At 44.5% G+C, this 22,615-nt stretch overlaps 1 protein-coding gene across 1 annotated transcript in view; it reads left to right on the top strand.

Moving 5' to 3' along the window:
- Nucleotides 1–22,615, top strand: part of LOC128345635 (bis(5'-adenosyl)-triphosphatase-like) — a gene marked incomplete at its 5' end in the record, with an annotated part of 348,887 nt that overhangs the window by 241,226 nt on the left and 85,046 nt on the right. The gene's annotated exons all lie outside the window — the stretch shown is intronic.

Below are 22,615 nucleotides of genomic sequence, written 5' to 3'. Positions count from 1 at the left end.
CCTAGAAGCACTCCCCCCACCATTCTGGCAAATATGAATGTTTATTCTTGTATGACCAGACGGGTCGCCAGGAGCCACTGAAGCCCCACACCCCGACACGTGGAGCAGCCAGCAAGGCATCAGAACATGTAAGGGTTTAGTGGCAAGGGGGAGGTACAGATCTTGAGCTCTTTTATTCACCAGTGAGAATGGGGCCCCCATGCAATGGGGGTCTCCTAGGTTTGCATAGCCTAACTCATGAGGTCACAGTCCGGTGGAGTACTGAGGCCCACTGGGACCCTGGTCCTCCCCAGTGGACTGGCCCTCTCATGAGAAGACTAATCTCCAGCCGGCAAGTCAACAAGGGGGTGGGAGTGTGTTGGAGGTTCCTGGGGCTGCTTCCACTGGGTCTGCCATCACAACATCCTCTCTTGTTATGGTGGACCATACCCCAGGATCCTTTGCCCACCTTTGTATACATATTCCCTCGTAGGAAGTCATAGGAACATAGGAAGCTGCCATATACCAAGTCAGACCATTGGTTCATTTAGCTCAGTTTGTCTGCACAGTCTGGCAGCAGCTTCTCCAAGGTTGCAGGCAGGAATCCCTCTCAGCCTTAACTTGGAGATGCCAGGGAGGGAACTTGGAACCTTCTGCTCTTCCCAGAGTGGCCCCATCCCCTAAGGGGAATATTTTGCAGTGCTCACATATAGTCTCCCATTCAAATACAAATCAGGGTAGATCCTGCTTAGCAAAGGGGACAATTCATGCTTGCTACCACAAGAGAAACTATTTTATAAGAATGTAGATGTAGATTAATGGATGTGTTCACCATCATTTGTGGAGCCTACTGAAGATGCTCCATGCCCTGTACCCTCTTTAGAAATCAACCACATCTTTGCTTCCATTTCTACCACTGGTGATCTATCTGCTGTGTACCTTTGACGACTTTTTAACACTGTTGGCATTCTGTCACTCCTATCATCTGCAGCAGCCTTTCCATGCCTTTCTGAATAATCAGACTTCTCTTCCAATGAGATTTCTCTCATTAGAATAAAGCAGCATTGTGAGCTGTCTTGAGCATTAACTTTCATACATTTCAGTTTCTGCTTTTTCTATTGTTGATATTCTCTCTTCAATACTTTAATTGTAAAGCTAGTCTTTACTAGCTTTATTAGTCATTGTCCTTGTCACTGTAAGCAAGTCTTTACACTGCTGGTTTCCATCATGTATGGCTTATTTTATCTGTTGTATTATTTACATATGATACAAAGGGGAACTACGTAATACTGCCACATGGGCTATCATGTACAAAGGGCACAATCTGCCAGACTCTGCAGCAGCATGGATTTCTTCCTGCCTTCTGCTTTTGCTGTGCTAGGTACTTGTGCATTTTGCAGAGTAAGCAATGTTGCCCATTTAGATAAATGATGTGCATATGTAACCCTCTGGAGTCCACAGGATATGCATAAATCTCTATAGATTTAGAATAAATCCTATGCTTTGCCACACATTTCTGTATGACTTTGACTAAAGGCATGAATCTTGGTTTTTGCAAGTATACTGGAAAGCATAAAGATACAAGTTATCTTTATGTACTGTCATCATAATATTATCATATGAGGTCCTATTGACACTTGTAGTCACATATATCTATGCCCCAAACTAGTGTTCCCTCATAGAGATGGGTGACCAGCATGAACATGGGAGATCTCCTACCTATATTCACTTCAGTGGAGTGGGCAGATCCTTATACAAACTGTTTTCTTCCTTTCCTTCCTTTGCTTGCCTTGCCTTACCTTCTAATCTCAACAGCTTGCAATATATCAGTGAAGCATAATTATACAATAAAACCACTCTCTCTGTGTGATGCACTAGTATATACACTAGGCAGAGATGCTGCTGGTGATTAGGAAAGCCAGTCTACAAAAGGGTATTATAGGTAGGCAATAGGCAAGTGTGTAATTTCGGTATGGATATTCGGAGCATGTACAGGTGGCCTTCATTGTCTATGGGGGTTCAGTACTTGGCTACAGATAATGGTGGAACCATGGATAATGAAATCTTGAGGCTATGCAAATTGGAGGGTTAGGTTCCTGGAGGTTTTTTTTTTTAAAGGGCTTAAAAAGGCAGGAAAAGGCAGAAATAATAGAAATAAAGTGCCATATCAGGCTCTGCAGATCTCCAGCTCTCCAGCAATGCCTCCCCCAAACCCCAAGTCTGGTTATTTACTGCAAAAAATCACTTTACAAAAGAACCTCAAAATGGCTCCTTTCAGCACAATGGTGACTGGAAATGTCCTCCAAGGTAATTTCTGGCCACCTAGGAACCATTTATAGGTGAATTCCTACTATTTTTTAAAGCACAAATACTGAGGTATCCGTTGCCCAACTGTGGATGCACAAAACTGCAGGTTTTGGGACTGCAGATAACTATGGTCACTTATACTATTCAATGGTCACTTATATTATTCAATTTGGTGCATGGATGGCCTTCCCTACTTGAATCCGGATATTAATATTCTATAATGGAGAATAATCAAAATGGCTATAGTTTCCTTATTTATTTGCAGAATGGGATGAAAACAACAGAGTTGATAGTCCCTAATGTGGACATGGAACATGCAAAATTTCAAGTAAATAAGTACAGTATTCAAAAAATAAACTTTAAAATGCGGAGTCAACCATTCCACAAAAATGACAGTGGTTCTGCCACTCATTATCCACAGCAACAGTGCTGGACGTCTGGCAAAATTTCTTCAAATCTTGGGTACAGAAGTTTGAAGTGAATGTTGGGTGCAGAATTTGGAAACTGGACTCTGGCATATTTGCATGACATGCCCACTGGGAGCTTATGTTCCCCGAGAGCCTCTGGTTCCAGGGGCATAGCTATAATTGAGCGAAAGGGTTCAAAGAACATGGGCTCCCAGCTCCTGAGGGCCCTTCAGCTCCACCCCTCCCTATTTTCTTCATTATCTCCCTCACTCTGGGGGGCCGCCAGAGAAAGGGATGAACACAGGCCCCCTCTCCCCTAGATATGCCTCTGTCTGGTTCCCTCCTACCTATTTGTGGATTGTGTAAACTCATCCTATATATTTTTGCTAAGCATAGGGCTTGGTTTGAAGCTTTTTTGGAACTGTACAAAAAAATCAGTGGTACTGTGATTCTGCTTTATCTTTTGCTGTTCTGATTTTCTTGATTTTGTTGTTGCTTGGGTTTTCATGTTGGTATTTAAAAACTTTTTTTGTGCACCTTCTTGCATACTTCCATGGAAAGGCCAGTTAGAAATTTCAAAATACATAAATAAAATAATCACACAAGCTTTCCTAGACATTTCCTTGCTTTAAAAAGGCTAGCTCTGTTTCAAGATTTTTTTAGAAAGCTAAAAAAAGTGATGGTGATGGAATAAATACATCACAACTCATAAGTCCTACAATGCTTCTCCTTTCTGGTAGGAGCACCATCAGCCGTAGTGAGGCCTGGAAGAAATGCTTTAGAGTGGAATAGACTTCATGGGGACCAAAGTTCACCCAAAGAGGGTGAAAGGATAATTGGATCAGATGATTCATGTACAGGCAAACCCCATTACTCTCAGGGGTTCCTTCCTCATCTACTACCACAAGTAATGAGGCATTATGCCTATGGAAAACGGGGGTGGGGGGTGGGAAGGTTCCAGTATGGACAAAACAAAAAAATAGTTTTTTAAAAACCCGGCAAAAATAATTGAAAATGTTTACTATACTATTATCCATGGAGTCTACATGAGCCCAGGAATGCCGCCCCCAAACCACAAAATGCCCCCCAAACTGGAAAATTGTAGAAACAATGCCACCTTTAAAAAAGTAATGAGTCACAAAATGACTCCTGACAAAATGGCGGCCAGAAGTGATCCCTGTGGTCACTTTTTGCTTTCTAGGAACCATGGATACATGGGTTTTAACCATGAAATCAGGTGTCAATTAGACACCACGAATACACTGAGCTGTGAATAGAGGTTCTTCAAGTAACATGGCTTGCCTGTACATTGTATGAGCAATTCACTCAGTTCACACAAGATGTCATACACACACACACACACTGTGCTGAGCTGAGCTTATGTACTCACATGGCACAAATACTCCTTGCCCTGTGAAAGATGTTACCACCAGTCTGATTGTCTGAACCATGCCCTAGGAACTCATCCAGAACTGAACATTTGAACTTTGAAACTAGGTCACCAACACACTGAGGCTGTTCACACAACCAAAAACTGGGTAGGAGAAGAGTCCTACCCAGGCCGGGGAACTGTGCATGCTCCCAGTTTTTGGTTGGGTGAGAGCAAAGAACTACGTAGGATATCCAGCAAACAACTGGGTAGAACAATGCTGGCCTACCCAGCTCCTCTCTCCCACGCAATCACTTCTCCTTCCTCCTACCTAGTTTCCTCCTACCCAATTTTCAATTATGTGAACAGCCTCACTGTCTCTCAACTTCTTTTTAGAAATTCCTTATCTCATCTTCCCATCAGTAAAGTGTGGATAATTTTATTACCTTCCTCAGAATGCAAATTCACACATTAAACCTCGCGAGAAGCTTACATATAATTATGGTAATGTCGAGGGGGTCATATAAGTGCTGTAGATAAAGTGCAGCATTTGAAGAAACGTATATTTATTTTAATTATTCACCCTGCTATTTAGTATCAGGGTTCTGGGTTTGGATTTGTTTTGTTATTCCAGGCTCAGGAAAAAGGGAATAAAATCTTGCTGTTTAAAAGAAATCCATTTTAATAAGAAGTTTTGAAAATGTGCAGTTATAAGACAGTGTAACCCTTGCTACTTTGTTTGATTGCTAATGAATACGGAGTATTAATCTTAGCAACAATCATGGAGGAGAAGGGGGAAAGAGGTGGTGTTTTGCATTAAATCAAGGAAATGAGCAAGTCACTCGGGAGGGGTTACAGTTTTCGTTTTCTGAATGCAAAATGTATTGCTCTTGGAAGCAAAAAATCATGCTCCTTGTTTCCACACAAGTTTTCTCATAAAGCATGCAGAATATTTTTAAAAGATGCTTAATATATTTAGCTCTTTGCAGGAAGTCTTTTTTTTTAAAACACAGTGACATTAATTGTTCAAAATGAAATGCGTTTGTTGTTCCAGCCTTATTGCTAAAGTGGCGGGCGGGGGGAGGGGAGGACCCTGGAGGTTGCACACCTACTCGCAATTCAGTTCTAATGACACTGCAGTGCTCTCAGGAAAAGACTGATAGTTGTTATGGCCATTGGAGTGCTTCTCAGGTCTGTTATAATATTTAATCAAACCGGCAGTGAATTCTACCGGTGGCAAAGGTTGACAAATTGACCATCTAGCAGCAGAAGATTAAATCACCACACTGGTTAGCATGGTCTGAAGGAACATGATGCAGCAACCATTGTGAAGAGAAGTTGGTAGCTGGGTGGGAGTCCGCTTGGAAACCCTATGGATGCTTTCTTGAATTCCATGATGGAAGTAAGATGATGGAAGTGTAATTAATAACCAATCCATTCAGTAGCGTGGGGCTACTCTTTATATCTGGGCTGCTCAACTTTGGCCTTCCTGCAGATACTGGCCTACAGTTCCCATAATCCCTGGCTATTGGCCACTGTGGCTGGGGATTATGGGAGTTGTAGTCCAAAAAATGCTGGGGAGGGGCTAAATTGAGTGGGCCTGCCTTCTATCTAGCACCTGCTGCTGCAGCCATTCTCCCAGAGTTAGAGATTGTGTGTGCACTACTCACATGCAGTCTGCCTTCCATAAATGCGGACCTTTGGCATACTTTCCAACAGTTCACCAGCACACTTGTAAAACCCCAGTTCTAATACCAAAGATCTAATACTGAGTCCCTTTCACTATTATTTACAATAATTAAATCTGGGTGAGACATAAGCCCTGTTCATTCGTTCTGAGTTCCCCTGATGTACATGCTTACAGCATGCAATGCAGGCTTAGAAGTCCTGCCTGCCCGTCAGTCATCCTCTCGCCCAGGCCGTCTGCACTTAAGGTATTCGTCTGAAGAGGCAAGCGTCCTAATCATGATCACTGACATTTCTGTGATCAGCAGACTAGGGCAAGTGATACGATCATGCTTAGGGTGTTCACCTCTTCAGACGAATGCCTTAAGTGTGAAGAGCCCGGGCGGGAGAGTGATTGACATGCCAGAGACACACCGGGGCAGGACTTCCAAACTCACATTGCATGCTGTAAGTAAGTACATTCGGAGAGCATCTAGAGTCTCTCTCCATTAGGAGAATTGGTGATTTATGAAAAGAATCAGGTTCCAGACATGTTACCCTTCCTCAGCTAATAGCAGCTTCAGGAGTGATTTAAGTTAGGAACTTGTTATGGGAGAAGGGTCAAACATCTCTCCCTACACACTGTGGCCCTGATCCAATCCTACCTATAGCTGCTTTTCAAGACAAGAATGTAGTTTTCATGTCACATCTAGTTTGGCCTTCAGAGATTTAACATTTAGAAAGTTCAGAGAGACTAAATCTTGAAGAATTGTGACAATTCTAGCCAGGGGCTAAGGAGGTAAATTACTCCGAATAATCCAATTGAAATTACAAGGACAAATTAGCAATCCCTGCTGAGCAAAGAGGCATCTTTATAAAGCTGTGATTCTCTTATATTCAACATGGGAGAGTAGCTATCCCAGCACAACATTTTTTTCCACTGGCTGTTGCTAGTGACTATCTTACAATTCTTTTTAGATTGTGGACCCTTTTGCGACAGGGAACCATCTTATGTATGGTATTTCCCCCCTTACATAAATGGCTTTGACAACATTTGTTGGAAAATGGTATATTAATTTTCATAATAGTGGTAAGCATTGTCTAACTTGTCCTTTTAATTTTCAGTGGGACTACTTTGAGTAATATTCCTCATGTCAGCAACTGACAATAAAAAGGCACACACAAAAGATAAAAATCAAGATAGTGATTTTCCTGGAACAGGTACTGGAAAATGGAGGCTGTCCATGATAAATGTGCAAGCCAATGGAAAATGAACCCTGCTTCAGGACTTCTCCAACCTTTGGGCTGTGCGGTCCGGGGTGGACGAATGCCTAGAAGTATCCAGATCCTCTCTTACAGAAGCGGGGGTCGGCTTTGAAGGAATTGGGTGGAGTGTACCTGCCCATTCCCGAGCCAGGGTGTGTCGCCCAGTAGGGTGCTGGGTAGGACTTCAGAGTTCTGACCTGCTTCTATTGGCTCGCACTGTTCTCTAAGGGTGATTAATCACCTGGTGTTCCAGTCTGCCATGTCTGTGTAATAGTTAATAAAGTTGTGGCCCTTTTCATCCATATTAACTCTACGTGTCGTCTTGAGCTGGGGTCTGGGGACAATGTTTAATTCTTGTTTTAAAATGTTTTTAAATTGTTAGTTGTTTTATTGTTTTTAATTTGTTTTAGCTTTTCATTGTTTTATGAGTTGTTTTAATTGTAAACCGCCCTGAGCCATTTTGGAAGGGCAGTATATAAATTAAATAAATAATAAATAAATAAAATGAGAACAATAGTAGCCTACCTGACTACATGTCTCACAATAATGTTTTAAATGTTATATTGTTGCTCCAGCAGACTTGGACTTTGATCCAGGAGGGCTGGGTCCAAATCCCATTTCTGATGTAGAGTCATCATGTGGCTTTGGTTGTATCTCAGTCCATTTGGGGTGGGGGGGGGATGAATACAAATCTGCCCCAAAGGTTGCTTTTGTTGAGCATATAAGGTACAGCTGAAACACAACTTTGTGAATTTGCAATGCTATACACATGATTAATGATAATAATAGAAATATTAGTAATAACAATATTTAAAATAATGGCTAACACAAGATGATGATGATGATGAAGAAGAAGAACAACTTTATTTGTTAGTCACCCCATAACAAATTGTTCTCTGGGCAGCTCACAACAACACAACACAACAATGAAAAACATCCAATAAAAACACATAAAACAAGACAACCAATCTAAAATGGAAAATAGAAAATAGAATACAAAAAGTTAAAAAACTTTTTTAAAATCAATTTTAAAAAACCTGAGAACAGAAAGGTCTTCACTTGGCATCTAAAAGAACAAAGGGATGATGCCAGGAGAGCCTCACTGGGGAGGCTATTCCATAGTTGGGATGCCACTGCCAAAAAGGAGCTAGCCACCCACTTCACCTCATTTGGCAGGGGCATTCAGAGCAAGACCTCTGAAAAAGATCTTGAGTTGGGACATAGGCATTCTCTCAGGTGCTCTTGCATAGTGAAGACTATGCGAGAAAAAAGACGACTGCGGGGAGACATGATAGAGGTCTATAAAATCATGCATGGTGTGGAGAAAGTGGAGAAAGAGAAATTCTTCTCCCTCTCACACAACACTAGAACCAGGGGTCATCCTATGAAATTGATTGCCAGGAAATCTAGCACCAGCAAATGGAAGTATTTTTTCACACAACGCATAATCAACTTGTGGAATTCTCTGCCACAAGATGTGGTGGCAGCCAACTAGAGGTCTATCAACGGCTACTAATCGGAGGGCTAAAGGCCACCTCCAGCCTCAAAGGCAGGATGTCTCTGAGTACCAGTTGCAGGGGAGTGACAGCAGGAGGGAGGGCATGCCCTCAACTCCTGCCTGTGGCTTCCAGTGGCATCTGGTGGGCTACTGTGTAAAACAGAATGCTGGACTAGATAGGCCTTGGGCTTGATCCAGCAGGGCTGTTCTTATGTTCTTATAGTGCATGATGCTCTCTCTCAGGTTACCTGGTCCCAAGTAGTTTAAGGCTTTGAGGGTTAAAATCAGCACTTTGAACTGGGCCTGGAAACAGATTGATATACAGCATTCAAACACCAGAATGCTCCATGCCGGGACTGCTGCAGACATGCAGGCAGCCCTGGCACTGTTCAGAATGACCAATTGTACAAGCAGCACCATTGCAGTTCTTCCCATTTGCCCCAGTGGGAATAACTGTGGCAGTGCTGCTTGTGCAAGTGGTCATTCTAAACAACACCAGGGCTGCCTGAACGTCTGCAGCAGCCCTGGCATGGAGCATTCCAGTGCGTGAATGCTGCACATCATGTTGGCCAATATATCACCAATAACAAGTCTATGTCCACTATTTGACTGTTGGTGGTCATGTTTTTGGCAATTAGGCCACTGGGGTCATTGCTCAATGAGAGAGCACATGCTTGTATTCAGAAGGTCCCAGCTTAAAACCCTGGCCTTTCCAGTTGGATAAGGTAACAAGTAATGGAAAAGATCCCTGCTTTTGTAGTTCTTGGAAAGACTCCTGCCTCTGTGTTCACAATACTGGGATAGATGCCTCTGTGTAGACAATACTCTGGAATGTGCTCCCTGCTGAACTAAGAGCCTCCCTGCCTCTGACAATGGTTAAAAAGTCCCTAAAGACTTATTTTTTCACCCAAGCTTTTTAACTGGATTGTGGTTTTAAATCATTTTAAGTTTTTATTTTTATTTTCTTAATTTGTTTTATGTTGTTGTAAACCACCCAGAGATGGAAGTTTGGGTGGTCTACACATTTGATAAGATTTGGGCCAGCAGTTTATCTCAGTGTGGGTTAGCTTCATAGTACCGCTCTAATGTGCATTACAGTCCCCAATCAACGGCTTGCCTTGGTGCAGTTTTGTTTCTCTGGCCTATCAAGATGTGCACCAAGCAGAGACAGAGCAGGAGTGCAGGTCTGGCTCTTCCCCATGACCAAGCTGGTAGACCTTCATGTTTTTGTCCAGGTTGCCTGTTCTCCTTTAGGCATCCATGTGCAGGTTCACCACCCAGGTACTAGCCAGCCTCCCATGTTCAGGATATTCGGAGCATGGCTGTGCTCTGTGGGTAAGTTTCTTCAAGTAGTGAAAACCTTCAAGGAAAATCATTATGCTGTGTTCACCCAAGAAATAGCTTTTTTAGTTGCACAATATGTATTTTTTGAAATAATTGCATATTTTCATTGTAGTTTGAATAGATTTCCCGAGGGTGAAATGGAGCTTGCTGCCTTGTTTTCCGGAATCCTTCAGGGGCGGCTTGGGCTTAATTGCAAATATGAGTAGTGAAAAGCAGTAACCATGGCTGATTTGTCTAGAGGGGTGTCAGAGCCTGACTTATATAGACCCTTTTATATTAGCCTGCCCCATTCAGGCCTTCTGTCTCTCTGATGTTTTTCTGCTGATCTCTAGAACTTCCTGAGTTATTTGTGCCATCCTAAACCATTCACACATCCTGCTGATGGCATTACCTCTTCAAAGAGATGATTGCTGTAGCTATGTTGTTGTGTACAGAAAACAAGAGCTTTTGAAAGGAATAGAAGTCTGCTGTATTCTTGAATAATGAGAACCTGAACCGGTTGGGGGGATCAGTTGTTTATTAAGAACTGCTCCCAAGTTTAAAGTTCTGCCTGGTTTCTGAATATTTTGCATGCCTTCCACTCAGTATTCTGTTTCCAACTTTGCCTTAGAAAGGGCAAGCCCCCAGAAATCAATAACCTATAGTGGGGAGAGGTGCCTTCCTGGTTGTTTCTTTGTCCCCTGCTGACTAAGCAAAGAGGCACCTTTCAAAGTGGTAGCTCTCTTAGATTTTGCAAGGGGAGAGCAATTGGCCTCATTTGACCCCAGCACAGCATCCCTCCAGTGGCTGTTGCTGGTGTCTCCCTAACAGGGCTTGCTCATCTACTAGGTGAACTTAGGCAGTTACCTAGGCCAGCAATTCTTGGAGTGGTGCAGGGCAGGCCCAGGCCACTCATTCCACCACCCCTGCTGCCACCCCACTGTGAATGGCTGCCCTCTGCATGGTGGCTGGGGCAGTGGTGGCTGGGCGTTAGTGAGGAAGGAAAATATGCCTTTACAAATCCATAAAATGCTATTGTCCACCAGCATTTCCTCTAATAGGGATTCCCAGATGTTGTTCACTACAACTCCCAGCATTCCCAGCTGCAATGGCCTTTGGTTGGGGATTCTGGGATTTGTAGTCAACAACATCTGGGACTTTCTGTTAGAGGGAACACTGCTGCCCACGCCCAGCTCTGTGTGGAGTCTGCTCTGCACCCGCTGTGCATTCCATCCCTGCTGCTCATCTGGCCAATGTGCACGAAAAACAGGCCTATCGCTTTAATGGCCACTTTGCATGCACATTGACCAGATAAGTGGCAGAGATGGGGGGGAGTGTAGAGCTGGGCAACAGCGCAGGTCTTACAGATGGTCTTACAGATTTTAAAAGGTTTCTTCCTCCTCCTCCTCCTCCTCCACTGCCCCCACCCCCGCCTCAAGTATGACTTTGGCACCTCTCTACATTTAGTTGAAATTACATCATGTCCATTACAGAATATAACGTTAAACGCAGGGAAGGCAAAAGTCATACTTTGCCTCAGGGCGCAGACCAGCCCTGCTCCCTTGTGTTTCTTCATTGACTGTGTGAGCCCTTTTGGGATGGGGGAACCAGGTTGTTGTTGTTGTTGTTGTTGTTGTTCTATGTAAACCAATGAGAGAACTTTGTTGAAAAGTGACATATAAGTAGTAGTGGTAGTGCTAATGGCAGTAGTTCTTGTTCCCTGTTCAATTTTGACTAAGTTTGCTTTAACTTTGACTAACTGTGCACTGTTTTCTTAAATACAAGAAACCACCGAACTCCACCTTGGCCTAGGAGAAAAATGTGCTATTTGCCTTCATTAAGAGCTCTGCTAAGGAGCAGCATAGAACCCAGTTAATAAACTTACTTTGCTACCCTGTACAAACATAATGAAAGTGGGGCTGCTGTACATGTCTACAAGAGTGTGCAGGTTTTCAGAGTCTGCCCTTGCTGCAGCATGCTCTGAAACCTTGCCCCACTGCTCTCCACAATTCCAGCATTTGCCTGAAGAGACAACCCCTGTACTTATGGAGAGATTCTTCCTGTGAACAGCATACTATAGGGCACCCCTGCATTTTAATCAGAAGAAGAGTATCTCCACAAGTGCAAGTACAGCATGTGTCACTTCAGGCAAATCCTGCAACTGTGGAGAGCAGGAGGTGGAGTTAGAGAGAACATCAGAAATGTGAACTGCCCAGAGGCGTGAGTTTTGGGAGGTAGAGAAAAGTGTTAAATAAATAAAATAAATAAAAATAAGAATAGGGGCCTAGAATCCCCTCCCCTGGGACCCAAGGAACAAAGGCAGTACCAGACTGGGGCCAAACTCCCACCTTGGAGCCAAAGTGCTCACCTTGCTGCTCAGAGTCCCCTCCCCCCAATGAACCTACTTGGAAGGAAGGGGACACCAGCTAATAATAACAATTATTATTATTATAGCCACTCCCAGCCACACTGCAAATGTGGTGCTGGCCAGATATGCTTGCAAACGGGGCATGAGTCTCCATTTGCGAGTGCGCCACACACCCCTGAGTCTGACATCAAATGCAGAGGGTGTGGCTGGGGTGACTCTGCCCCTGCAGAGGTAGGAACAGAGCCACTGTAGAACAGTGTCACCTAATCCCACCTCCCTCAAGGGACCCAGAAGGATACCATGGTAGATGGTATCGAAAACTGCCGAGAGATCCAAAAGGATCTGCAGAGTCACACTCCCTCTGTCAGTAACTCCTTCTTCAAGCTCTTGCCTAGACCCAGGACCCTGGCTGGACAAACTGTCACCAAATGCAATGAAGATGTCAAGATGGGCAGGCAATCTCTGCCCTTATGTTCAGGTGGTGTAAGTGGAGGTCGCGCTACTACAACCAGCACTACACAAGTTCACACCCCTGCACAGCCCACACCCACCCTTGGGCAACTGTTCACTTGCATAATGCTGAATGTGGCACCCCTGCCTCTTCCAATACCTGAATGATGTGTGAATCTAGAGGTAGGGATGTGTGAGCTTCCCATTGGCTATTTTGGTTCGAATCTGGACCAGATTTGAACCAACTCAGTCCGATCTGGTCTCGGGTTCAGCTGAACCGGACTGAACCAATTTGCAGGCCGGTTCCAGGATACTTGTAAAGCAGAATGTGGCATGGATTCAGGGGCAGAGCCACCACTGGGCTAACAGGTTCAAAGACGTCAGACGCAGGGGGTGTTATTTGGGACCAAAATCAGCCTGCGCTGCATTGTCAGGGGGCGTTTGTTTGGGAGTGAAATCGGCCCGTGCTTCCCACTGCAGCACAGACAGATCTTCCTTCCAAATGGGGCCGCACAGCCCTGTTTGGGAGGGTGAGCACACCCCTGTGTCTGACATCAGATGTGGGGGGAGGATCGAGAGGCCCTCAGCAATGGTCGAACACGGGCTGCCACCAGCCTACCTCCAAGCCTGCAGGGATTCCCCTATACAAGTAAAGGGAACATTCCCTAATTCCTATCCTAAAGGCTGCTGGGGGATGGGTGAGAGAAAGGGTATTCTGAACTTTTAGCAGTGGCCATGGCAGAGCCAGCAGAGACATCAGATGTGGGGCTCCTCTGAGCCCCCTCCTGGCTTCCCAAATGACATCCTGGAGCTGCCCTTGAGTAACAGAGAGCAAGCAATACATGGAACTATATCAAATGTTGGAAATGGACTCATCATAGTGTAGTACACCGCTCTGGGCTCCTTGGAGGAAGAGTGGGATATAAAAAACGTTAAAATAAAATAAAAATAAATAAATAAGTATCAGGCCAATAAATGCCAGGTATTTTCCTGAAAAGTGGGGGTAGGAGAGAAAGAGAGCTCATGCTATTGCACATTTGATAATTGCCATGTAAGATGGCTATAATTACTGGGTTTCCCCCCTGGGCAGGGAAGAAAAAACAGAGATAAATGACTTGTAAATCATGGGATTTGCTGCATTCTGTGAGCTCTGAGTTTATTTGTGAGACATTTATCTCCTTGTATACTCTCCAGGAAAAAAAAAATCAACATTTAATTAATAAGCTTAATAGCCTTGAGGTGATCTGATCAATAAAAAAAGCCCAGAGCGATAGTAAGCAAGAAATATCGAACTGTCCATAGTAAAGTACAAGATTTGCTTTTGAATTGATCATGCCACAACATTGTTGGTTTACTAGGAGAAGGTGTAAAGAGATGTCCTGCTCTTTTTGCTGGAAATTGGAATAGATGAGAGTAGGGATGGGATTGGGGAGGGAAGGAAGCAAGCTGCCTTGGGGTCCTATAAGGCTGAGCACCACTCCCAAACCCCCCCACAAACTATTGGGTTCATATTGACAGATTTTGGGAGGTTCCAGGAAGAGGGTCCCAAAACTGTTTTGTCCCAGCCCCAGGTTACTTGTCTTCAGTCCCAAATGAGAGTCTTGACTAGAGGGTCACAGGCAAGATATCATTAGTTTTAAATTCTGCCAAACAGTCTAGGGGTGCTTCTGGATCCAAGTCTCTCCTTGGTGTCCCAGGTTGAGGCAATAGCCAGAAGTGCCTTCTGTCAGCTTTGGCTGATACGCCAGCTGCGTGCATTTCTTGACACAGACGACCTCAAAACAGGTACATCTGCTGGTAACCTCCAGACTGGATTACTGCAATGTGCTCTATGTGGGGCTGCCCTTGTACACAGTCCGGAAACTACAGTTGGTCCAGAATGTGGCAGCCAGGCTGGTCTCTGGTTCATCTAGGAGAGACCATATTACTCCCGTATTGAAGGAGTTACACTGGCTACCGATATGTTTCCGGTCAAAATACAAGGTGTTGGTCATAACCTATAAAACCCTAAATAGCTTGGGCCCTGGGTATTTAAGAGAACGTCTTCTTCGTTATGAACCCCACTGCCCATTGAGATCATCAGGAGAGGTCCGTCTGCATTTGCCACCAGCTCATCTGGTGGCTACTCAGGGACGGGCCTTCTCCGTTGCTGCCCCAAAGCTTTGGAATGCGCTCTCTAATGAAATAAGAGCCTCCCCATCTCTGACAACTTTTAAAAAGTCTTTAAAGACATATCTGTACACCCAGGCTTTTAACTGATATTGTTTTGATTGTTTTAATGTTGTTTTTAGAATATTGTTTTAAAATTTTAAATTGTCTTTTAAATTTCTTGCTTTTAGATTTTTTTGTTTTTATTTTAAATTAATGTTTTACTTTTTAATCTTGTTGTAAACCACCCAGAGACATAAGTTTTGGGTGGTATAAAAATATGTTAAATAAATAAATAAATAAATAAATAAATAAATAAATAAATCTCTTCAGGGAGCCTCTTTAATTTCCTTTAAGCTGTTATTATCAGGCGCCTTTTTGTTTGGAACTATGCACTAGTCCCATTTACTGGGTAACCATGACATATACATATTTATAGCTATTTTTGTAGTATTATTACTATTCTTTAGAATATTTATATACTGTTTTTCGACCAAAAAAAAGTCCAAAAAGCAATTTACATAGTAAAGGATGAACATCATAGTCTAAAGGAAATGCAAGCGAGACACCAGCAACAGCCTCCGGGGGGTTGCTGTGCTGAGCTGAATAGGGGTGATTGCTCTTCCCTTTACTCATGATGAGAGAGTTTTAAAAGGTGCATCCAGGAGCGATTTGCATTTACTGATGATTATATGAATGCAGGTATGTGCAGTTATATTTGTTTATTAATTTTTATTCTATTTATGTAGAGAGATAGACAGATCTATATATTTATTTCTCCTGGGTGTGCCATAGAATGTGTGTCCTGGCAAGCCAGCTGATTGGCTGCGGCGCAGGCCAATGGCGGCAGCGGGCCGGCCTGCTGGGACTGGCTGGCACTGTGACTGGGAGGCAAGTGGCAGCTGCGGAGGCCAGCGGCAGGCCGCAGAACCGGTACTCGGCCCCAGCTGCGGAGGTGAGGCAGCGGTGGGCCTGGCCATGGCGGTGCAGCAGCGGGCCGGCCCACTGGAAATGGCTGGCACTGGGAGGCAAGTGCGGGCTGCAGAGCCAGCACTTGGCCCTGTGGCTGGCCTGCAGGCCCGGCTGCAGAGGCGAGGCAGTGGGCCGGCCGCGGAGCCACCCGTGGAGCGTAGGCGCCTGTGGGAGGCCGGGGCAGGAGGGAACCGGGCAGCGGAACTTCCCTGTTTGCTGCCCGGGAGGAGGAACGGCGGCGGTGGGGGCCTTTTTGGCCACCCGCCACCCGGTAAGGAGGTCCTGGCCTGTGGCAGTGGAAGTAAGGTACTCAGTGCGGGGAGGGGAAGGGAGGGGAGGGGGGAGGACAAGAGGGATGGCGGGGGGGAGAGCAAGGGGAGGGCAAGAGAGATTAGGGCAGGGGGAGGGGGAGGCAAGAGACAGTGGGGCAGGGGGGAGGGCAGGAGAGAGTGGGCCAGGAGGGGAAAGGAAGGGCAGGAGAGAATTGGGTGGGAGGGGGTTGGAGGGTGGGAGAGAATTGGGTGGGAGGTGGATGGAGGGTAGGAGAGAATTGGGTGGGAGGGGGAGGGGGCAAGAGAGTGGGGCAGGAGGGAGGGAGGGTGAGGGAGAATGGGGCGGGGGGAAACAGCCGGCTCCAAAGAGTGCACAGATGCTCTGTGCAGGTCGGCTAGTAGATTTTTATTTCAGTCATTGACCAGTAAAATCTATTTATGTAGAGAATGCATAACTTCCCTTTCAGTGTGACATTCTCAAAGCAAGGGCGAAAGTGTAAAATACAATACCGCCCCCCTCAAAAGGAATATGTAAAAAATCACCTACTGTGCAAGTCTGTGCATATTTATTCAGAAGTAAGTTGCACTGTGCCCAGTGGTGTTTAGTCCCAGGCAAATATGTATAGGATTACAGCCTAAACCACCTAGACACAAAAAGCCTTGTGAATAGAAAAGCCTTAGCAGCACCCTTAAAATGGCCAATGTCCTAGCTGCAGAACACTGCACAAGAAGCTAATTCTAAAACTATCTGATCTATAGCCCTCATTTTGATATGATCTGTATCCCTCATTTTTCCAGGATATGGATTGCGCATGGTAAAGGTAAAGTGCCCTCGAGTCGGTGTCGACTCCTGGCACCAACAGAGCCCTGTGGTTGTCTTTGGTAGAATACAGGAGGGGTTTACCATTGCTATCTTCCGCACACTGAGATGATGCCTTTCAGCATCTTCCTATATCACTACTGCCCAATATAGGTGTCTGGGAAACATACCAGCGGGGATTTGCACCAGCAACCTCTGGCTTGCTAGTCAAGTCATTTCCCCACTGCACGGTTAGGTGGCTACAGGTACCTATATGTATCAACTGTATGTGTTTATATGCTGTGTGCATGGGATTTTTGAACACATGGAGGTGAGGGGCAGAGCAAGGGTCCTCAGAGCTCCAGAAGGGCCCATGTTGATTCTGAGACCACTTCTGTGCCCATAGTCTTTATGCAGTTGTGACAGAATGACTCTGGGGGCCTAGGCATGTAGGAGGGGCCCATGGTGGTCAGTTGCTGAGGGCCCCCCTAAAAAACATGGAGGCAGCCCTGACTGCCACAACACTTTCCTCCATTTCTACTCAGCTGAACACCTGTGCATGGCTTCTGAATGAGGAGGACAGTGTGGGCTATATGTTTAAGATGAGTGTGTTCATCATATTGTGAACAGTATGTGGTGCCCTCAGTAGACCCCATTCCCCTTGGGAAATGTAACAGATAGGGCTGTGTAGCAATTAATCTTTTATTTAACAAAATGTGGGGCCTTTGATCTCAAACCTGTCTCTTGACAAAATAGTTGAATGCAGGCTGTATAATGACTAGGTATGGTGGTTTGCTGATAAAAAGCATATTTATTTACAAACACAGGTGCATGCACATAACTGGGATTTATCATATACGATGTAGAAGGCAGTAGGAAAAATCTGTTTCCCAACCTTCAGGTGTAATCTGTTTAATCAACACCCACTCTTGCTTTTGTAGCTTGTCTGTTGGGCGGGGGGGGGGAATGCTTGATGTGTTATTTGTGATGGTATATTTTATGGCAAAATAATACTGATACGTGTTGTTCTTTCTCAGCGTTATTGAAGTAAGTGCATTAGAAAATAGGTTGCATCATGTTGTTCAGCAGTGGAAAAATAACCCTGTTGCATATGTGTCTGCTGCAATTTGAAAAGGTTGATATTGTTGGTGGCGCTCTTTGTATGTTGGAGTAATTTGATGATTATAGAGTTGCTGTGTTGGGTTGTAAAATGCTGTTTTATATTCTGAGCTAAAAATGGTTTGGATAGTTGAGTTTCTATAACAATTCACTCCTGTATAATTTATTACTGGCACTGGTTGCTTTGTTCTCCTTTTCAGTGCTTCTGCATCTGAAGTGTCTCTTCCTTTGCTACTCTTCTGGGGCCCAGAGCATTAAGCTGAGATACCCTTTGAAAGCAAAATATAGTTTTCATTTCTGATGTTGCCATGAACTTCATAGGAAGAGCTCTTTTCAGTATAACAGCAGGGCCTCACTGAGATCATCGCTGAGTAAACAGAGACCATTGTGTATCCACCATTAGTGATTTTGCCCAGGCCCCTGAATGGTGCTGTGAAACCTTGTTTTTGTTTTGTTTTTTCATTATTCTGAAAAAAGGACTAAACAAAATTTGGTCCCACATCTGTGTGTTTTCCAGTGGCCCAGTTCTAAACATTTCCATCAGCATTCAAAATGAAAATAGGAATTTGCTTGTAACATACAATTCTCACACCAAGAATCATGACTTGAGCCTTCCCATCACCAATATCATACAGTACCAAAGTCTCTACTCTGCTTTTTGTATGCTGTATTCATTTACTCTGCAAATTAGAGGTGTGCAGAACCTCAAATCAAACCAGGTTTGATTCAAACTGGCCCAGATCGACTAGTTCAAACTCAAACCGAACCAGCCTCAAAAAAAGGTTCTGCACACTGGTTCGGGTTTCTCAGACCAAAGCATTTGAACAGAACTGCCAAAAATGGTTTTGTGCTATCTGCAATCTATTACAGCTTTTAAAAGACAGGAGGGTTGGTTTGGTTAGCAGGGCCACTGTCACAGGAGGGCAAGCAGCTTCTGAGGGCCTCATGGCTCCACTGCCTTCACTTCCCCTTCCCACCCAGAGAAGATTGGGACCTAGGCAATTTTAGCCAATGCTCCTGACTGATGTAGTGCATCACTGTGCAATGTTGGAGTGTCATTGGGCTGGGGCGGGGGGGGGGCAGATGCAAGGTGCCCAGCTAGAACAATGTTGCTTCTTCTAATTCTGCTGCTACCAGGGCAAAATACATTTAAAACCTGCTGTGCCACTAAAGTGAGGAGGGGATACAAGTTAGGAGGCAGCCTTCCAGAGGCCCCATGACAATGCCCCGCCAAACCTGGAGTCACCCCTGTATGCTAGAACAACATAACTGTCCTATGATAGGATATCAGTGGTTCAATATATGGCATGGCAGCTGCAGCATGTGAAATGAAAGATTGTGCACTACATTATACCTTATATTAGTGTTCTTGTTTATGCATTATATGTTACAGATGTGCATGAAGTGATTTTTAAAAATTTACCTGAATTGGATCACTCCTGATTTGTTTTATGTGTGAACCTGCCTCCCTGAATCACCCCAGATTTGATTTGGATTTGATTCAATTTGATTTGGATTTGATTCAATTTGATTTGGATTTGGATTGATTTGGACCACTTATAAAGGTCCTAGGGGCACAAGATTTGGGCAGTGGGGAGGTCCCTATGGGTGCCAACTATCACCCAAAGTTCAAGGCAATGGGGCACTTGTTTTGATATTTAATGATTTTATTTAGTTTTACTGATTTTGTATATTTCTACTATAAGAAATAATGGAGATTCAAAGGTGTCCTATCCTAACTGTAACATGGATCCCCAGCTTTAATTTTTTTAAAAAAGCTAAGTTCCAGCCCTTGTAGAAGTGGAGTTATGGAGCAAAAAGTGCAGTCACTATTTTTCAAGCCTTTGGATTCCTTGGTGTATAATAACTTTTCCTCATAATGAATCCCTTTGAGGATTCATTGCACACCTTCATTTCTTCTGTTTATTTTGACTGTCATTGGACAGTGCCAACTGTCAACTGCCACATACAAACTATACCACCACCCTGCAAGGCAGTGGGGTACTCAGTTTATTTTTTAGGGATTTTTGAAGTGTTTAGATTCTTTTGTGTCTTCATTACACACCTTCATTTATTTTGTTCATTTTGACCCCAGTGCCTTGGGGGTGGGGAATTGATAGCATCCCATGTGCCAACTATCCCTCCCCCAACCCGCAAGCCACTGGATACTCAGTTTATATTTTAAGAATTTTTAAAGTGTTTAGATTCTTAAGTGGGTAATGAATCCTCATAGGGATTCATTATGAGGAAAAGTTATTAGACACAAAAGAGTCTAAACATTTGGAAAAATTCCTAGAACAGAGTAGTACCCCACTGCCTTGTGGGTGGGAGGGAGGTGTAGTTGGCACATGGCAGTTGACAGTTGGCACTGTCCAAAGACAATCAAAATGAATAGAAGAAATGAACGTATGCAATGAATCTTCATAGGGATTCATTGAGGAAAAGTTATTATACACCAAGGAATCCAAACATTTGAAAAATAGTGACCATGATTTTGCTCCATAACTCCACTTCTACGAGAGCTAGAGCTAAGTTTTTTTGTTTGTTTGTTTGTTTGTTTGTTTGTTTTTTAAGAAAGCTGGGAATCTGGAGAAATTAATAGGAGCAATCCGAATCTCGATTCAATTCGATTCTATTTGAATCTGGCGTGATTCGATTTGAACCCGAATCTAGCCAATGGAACACAGGGATGATTTGTTCTGTCTCCAAATCACCCGAATCAGCTAGATTCGGGTACAAATTGATTTGTACCTGAATTGATCCGCACATCCCTATTATATATGTGTACATTTATATATGTGCACTCAGCTCTCTGAGATGTAACCTCCTACTGAGTGAAGACTCACGGAACTCAAAAGACAAAAATATTGAAAGTAGGGATGTTCATGGAACCGGCAGGGGCCGGTTCGAAGGCCAGGGGGACACCTTAAAGGGTGGAGGAGGGTGCTCTTAACCCTCTCGCCACATTTCCCACACCAGCACGGCACTTTAAAAGGGTCCGGTAGGGTGACAGCGTACCTCTCTGCCTCCCCGTTCCTTCATCAGACTGGAAATGACAGGAAGCACCCCCCTGTGCGTGCCCGCACATGTGTCCATCGAACGCACACACGCCAGGTACTTCCTGTCACTTCCGGTCCGACGAGGGAAAGGGGCGGCAGGGAGGTATGCTGCCACCCACCGAACCCTTTTAAAGTGCAGTGCCGGTACGGCAAATGCGGCAGGAGGGGTGAGTGCACCCTCCCCCACCCTTAAAGATGTCCTTCCCCCCCCACTTCAAACCGGCCAAACTACAGGTTGTTCAAACCTGTTTGGAGGCCCATAAAAGGGCCTCTGAACAGGTTCATGCACATCCCTAATTGATATTAATATTTGGGGGGCAGTTACTGGAAACTAGGGACTGCTCATGTAAATAGGGACTGTCTGCTTGGAAGCATGTCCCGCTAAGTTGAATGAGACTTACTTTTTAGCAAGCATGGTTCGGATTGCAGCTACTACGCAGATCTCACTCATTTGTATTCCAGTTCATGCTGATTTTATTCCGCCTGTTTTTGTTTCCGTGGTTTGCTGTACTCACTGTCTCTAGGGCTTCCCGAATCCCTCTCAAGGGTCTCTGTGTCCCTATGAGTATACAGTCTTCCTCATTACACAGTTGGGAGATCCCCTAAGGAATGCCTCTTGTCCCATTTTGATTCTGAGTTGAAGAGGCTTAGCAGAAATGCAGCAGGCAGACATAATCAAAACCTTCACCTGTGCTATCCCTGCATACTGCATATGGACTCTTTCTTTCCTTCATGATGGATCTAAGGGTGGTGTTCCTAGGGCTAATGGTTAGTGTAGCATGTAATAGACACATGACCTTGCCAGATCAAGAGATGGGGTAGTCAGTCATCTCTTAACACTCATATATTTTCCTGCCCCATTTTTCTCTTATAACATTAATTTAAGAATTTTTGAAGTGTTTAGATCCCCAATCCATAGATCAGCCCAAGAACCACGAGCTCAAGAGAGGCACTTCTGCCAGGCAGAAAACCCAGGAAAGCATGCAGCAAGTCCTGTAGCATTCCTGGCACACGTTGACATTCAGCTGTTCTGTCTGCCAGCAGATCACCCTCTCATGCTCAGGTTTTTACCACCCAAGTTAGAGAGTGAATTTTGGCCCATTTTCCCAGCCAAGGGTACCTGCAGGGTGTCACTTTCATTATAGGTGACTGTAGCCACACATTTTCCCCTTGTGTCCATCAGTTTAAATCTCTAGAACTCTAAGCCAGTCCTCCATTTTTCTCGGTGGCCCCTGGCAATCCCAGGAACCACCTCTTTCTTAGATTCAATTTCCTGGTTTCCAGCATCTCCCAATCTCCTGCCAGTTCTTTGGATTGGTTCATCCTTCTGTCATTACCCAAACTCATCCAGTTACTTCCCTCTCTCTTTCTTGGTCTTCCCCAGTCCCCTGCTCTTTTGACTTGCCTTTTCCTTTCTCCCCCCAAACCTTTTCCTCTCCATTTCCCCTCTTGCAGCTGGTTCTGGAAACAACCTTTCTCAGTCACTTTCCCCAGCCCCTGCTGGATCTTTCCACTCACCTCCCCCACTGAGTAGACCACCCATTACTGCTTCCCTTCCTCCATCTCCCGCCCTAGTAAGCAACCAGTCAGTAACAGTATGACGAAGGTAAAGGA

The sequence above is a fragment of the Hemicordylus capensis genome, chromosome 2, assembly GCF_027244095.1.
Source record: "Hemicordylus capensis ecotype Gifberg chromosome 2, rHemCap1.1.pri, whole genome shotgun sequence".
Lineage (NCBI taxonomy): Eukaryota > Metazoa > Chordata > Lepidosauria > Squamata > Cordylidae > Hemicordylus > Hemicordylus capensis.
Note: the sequence above shows the minus strand (reverse complement) of the source record. Positions and strands in the feature narration are given on the sequence as shown.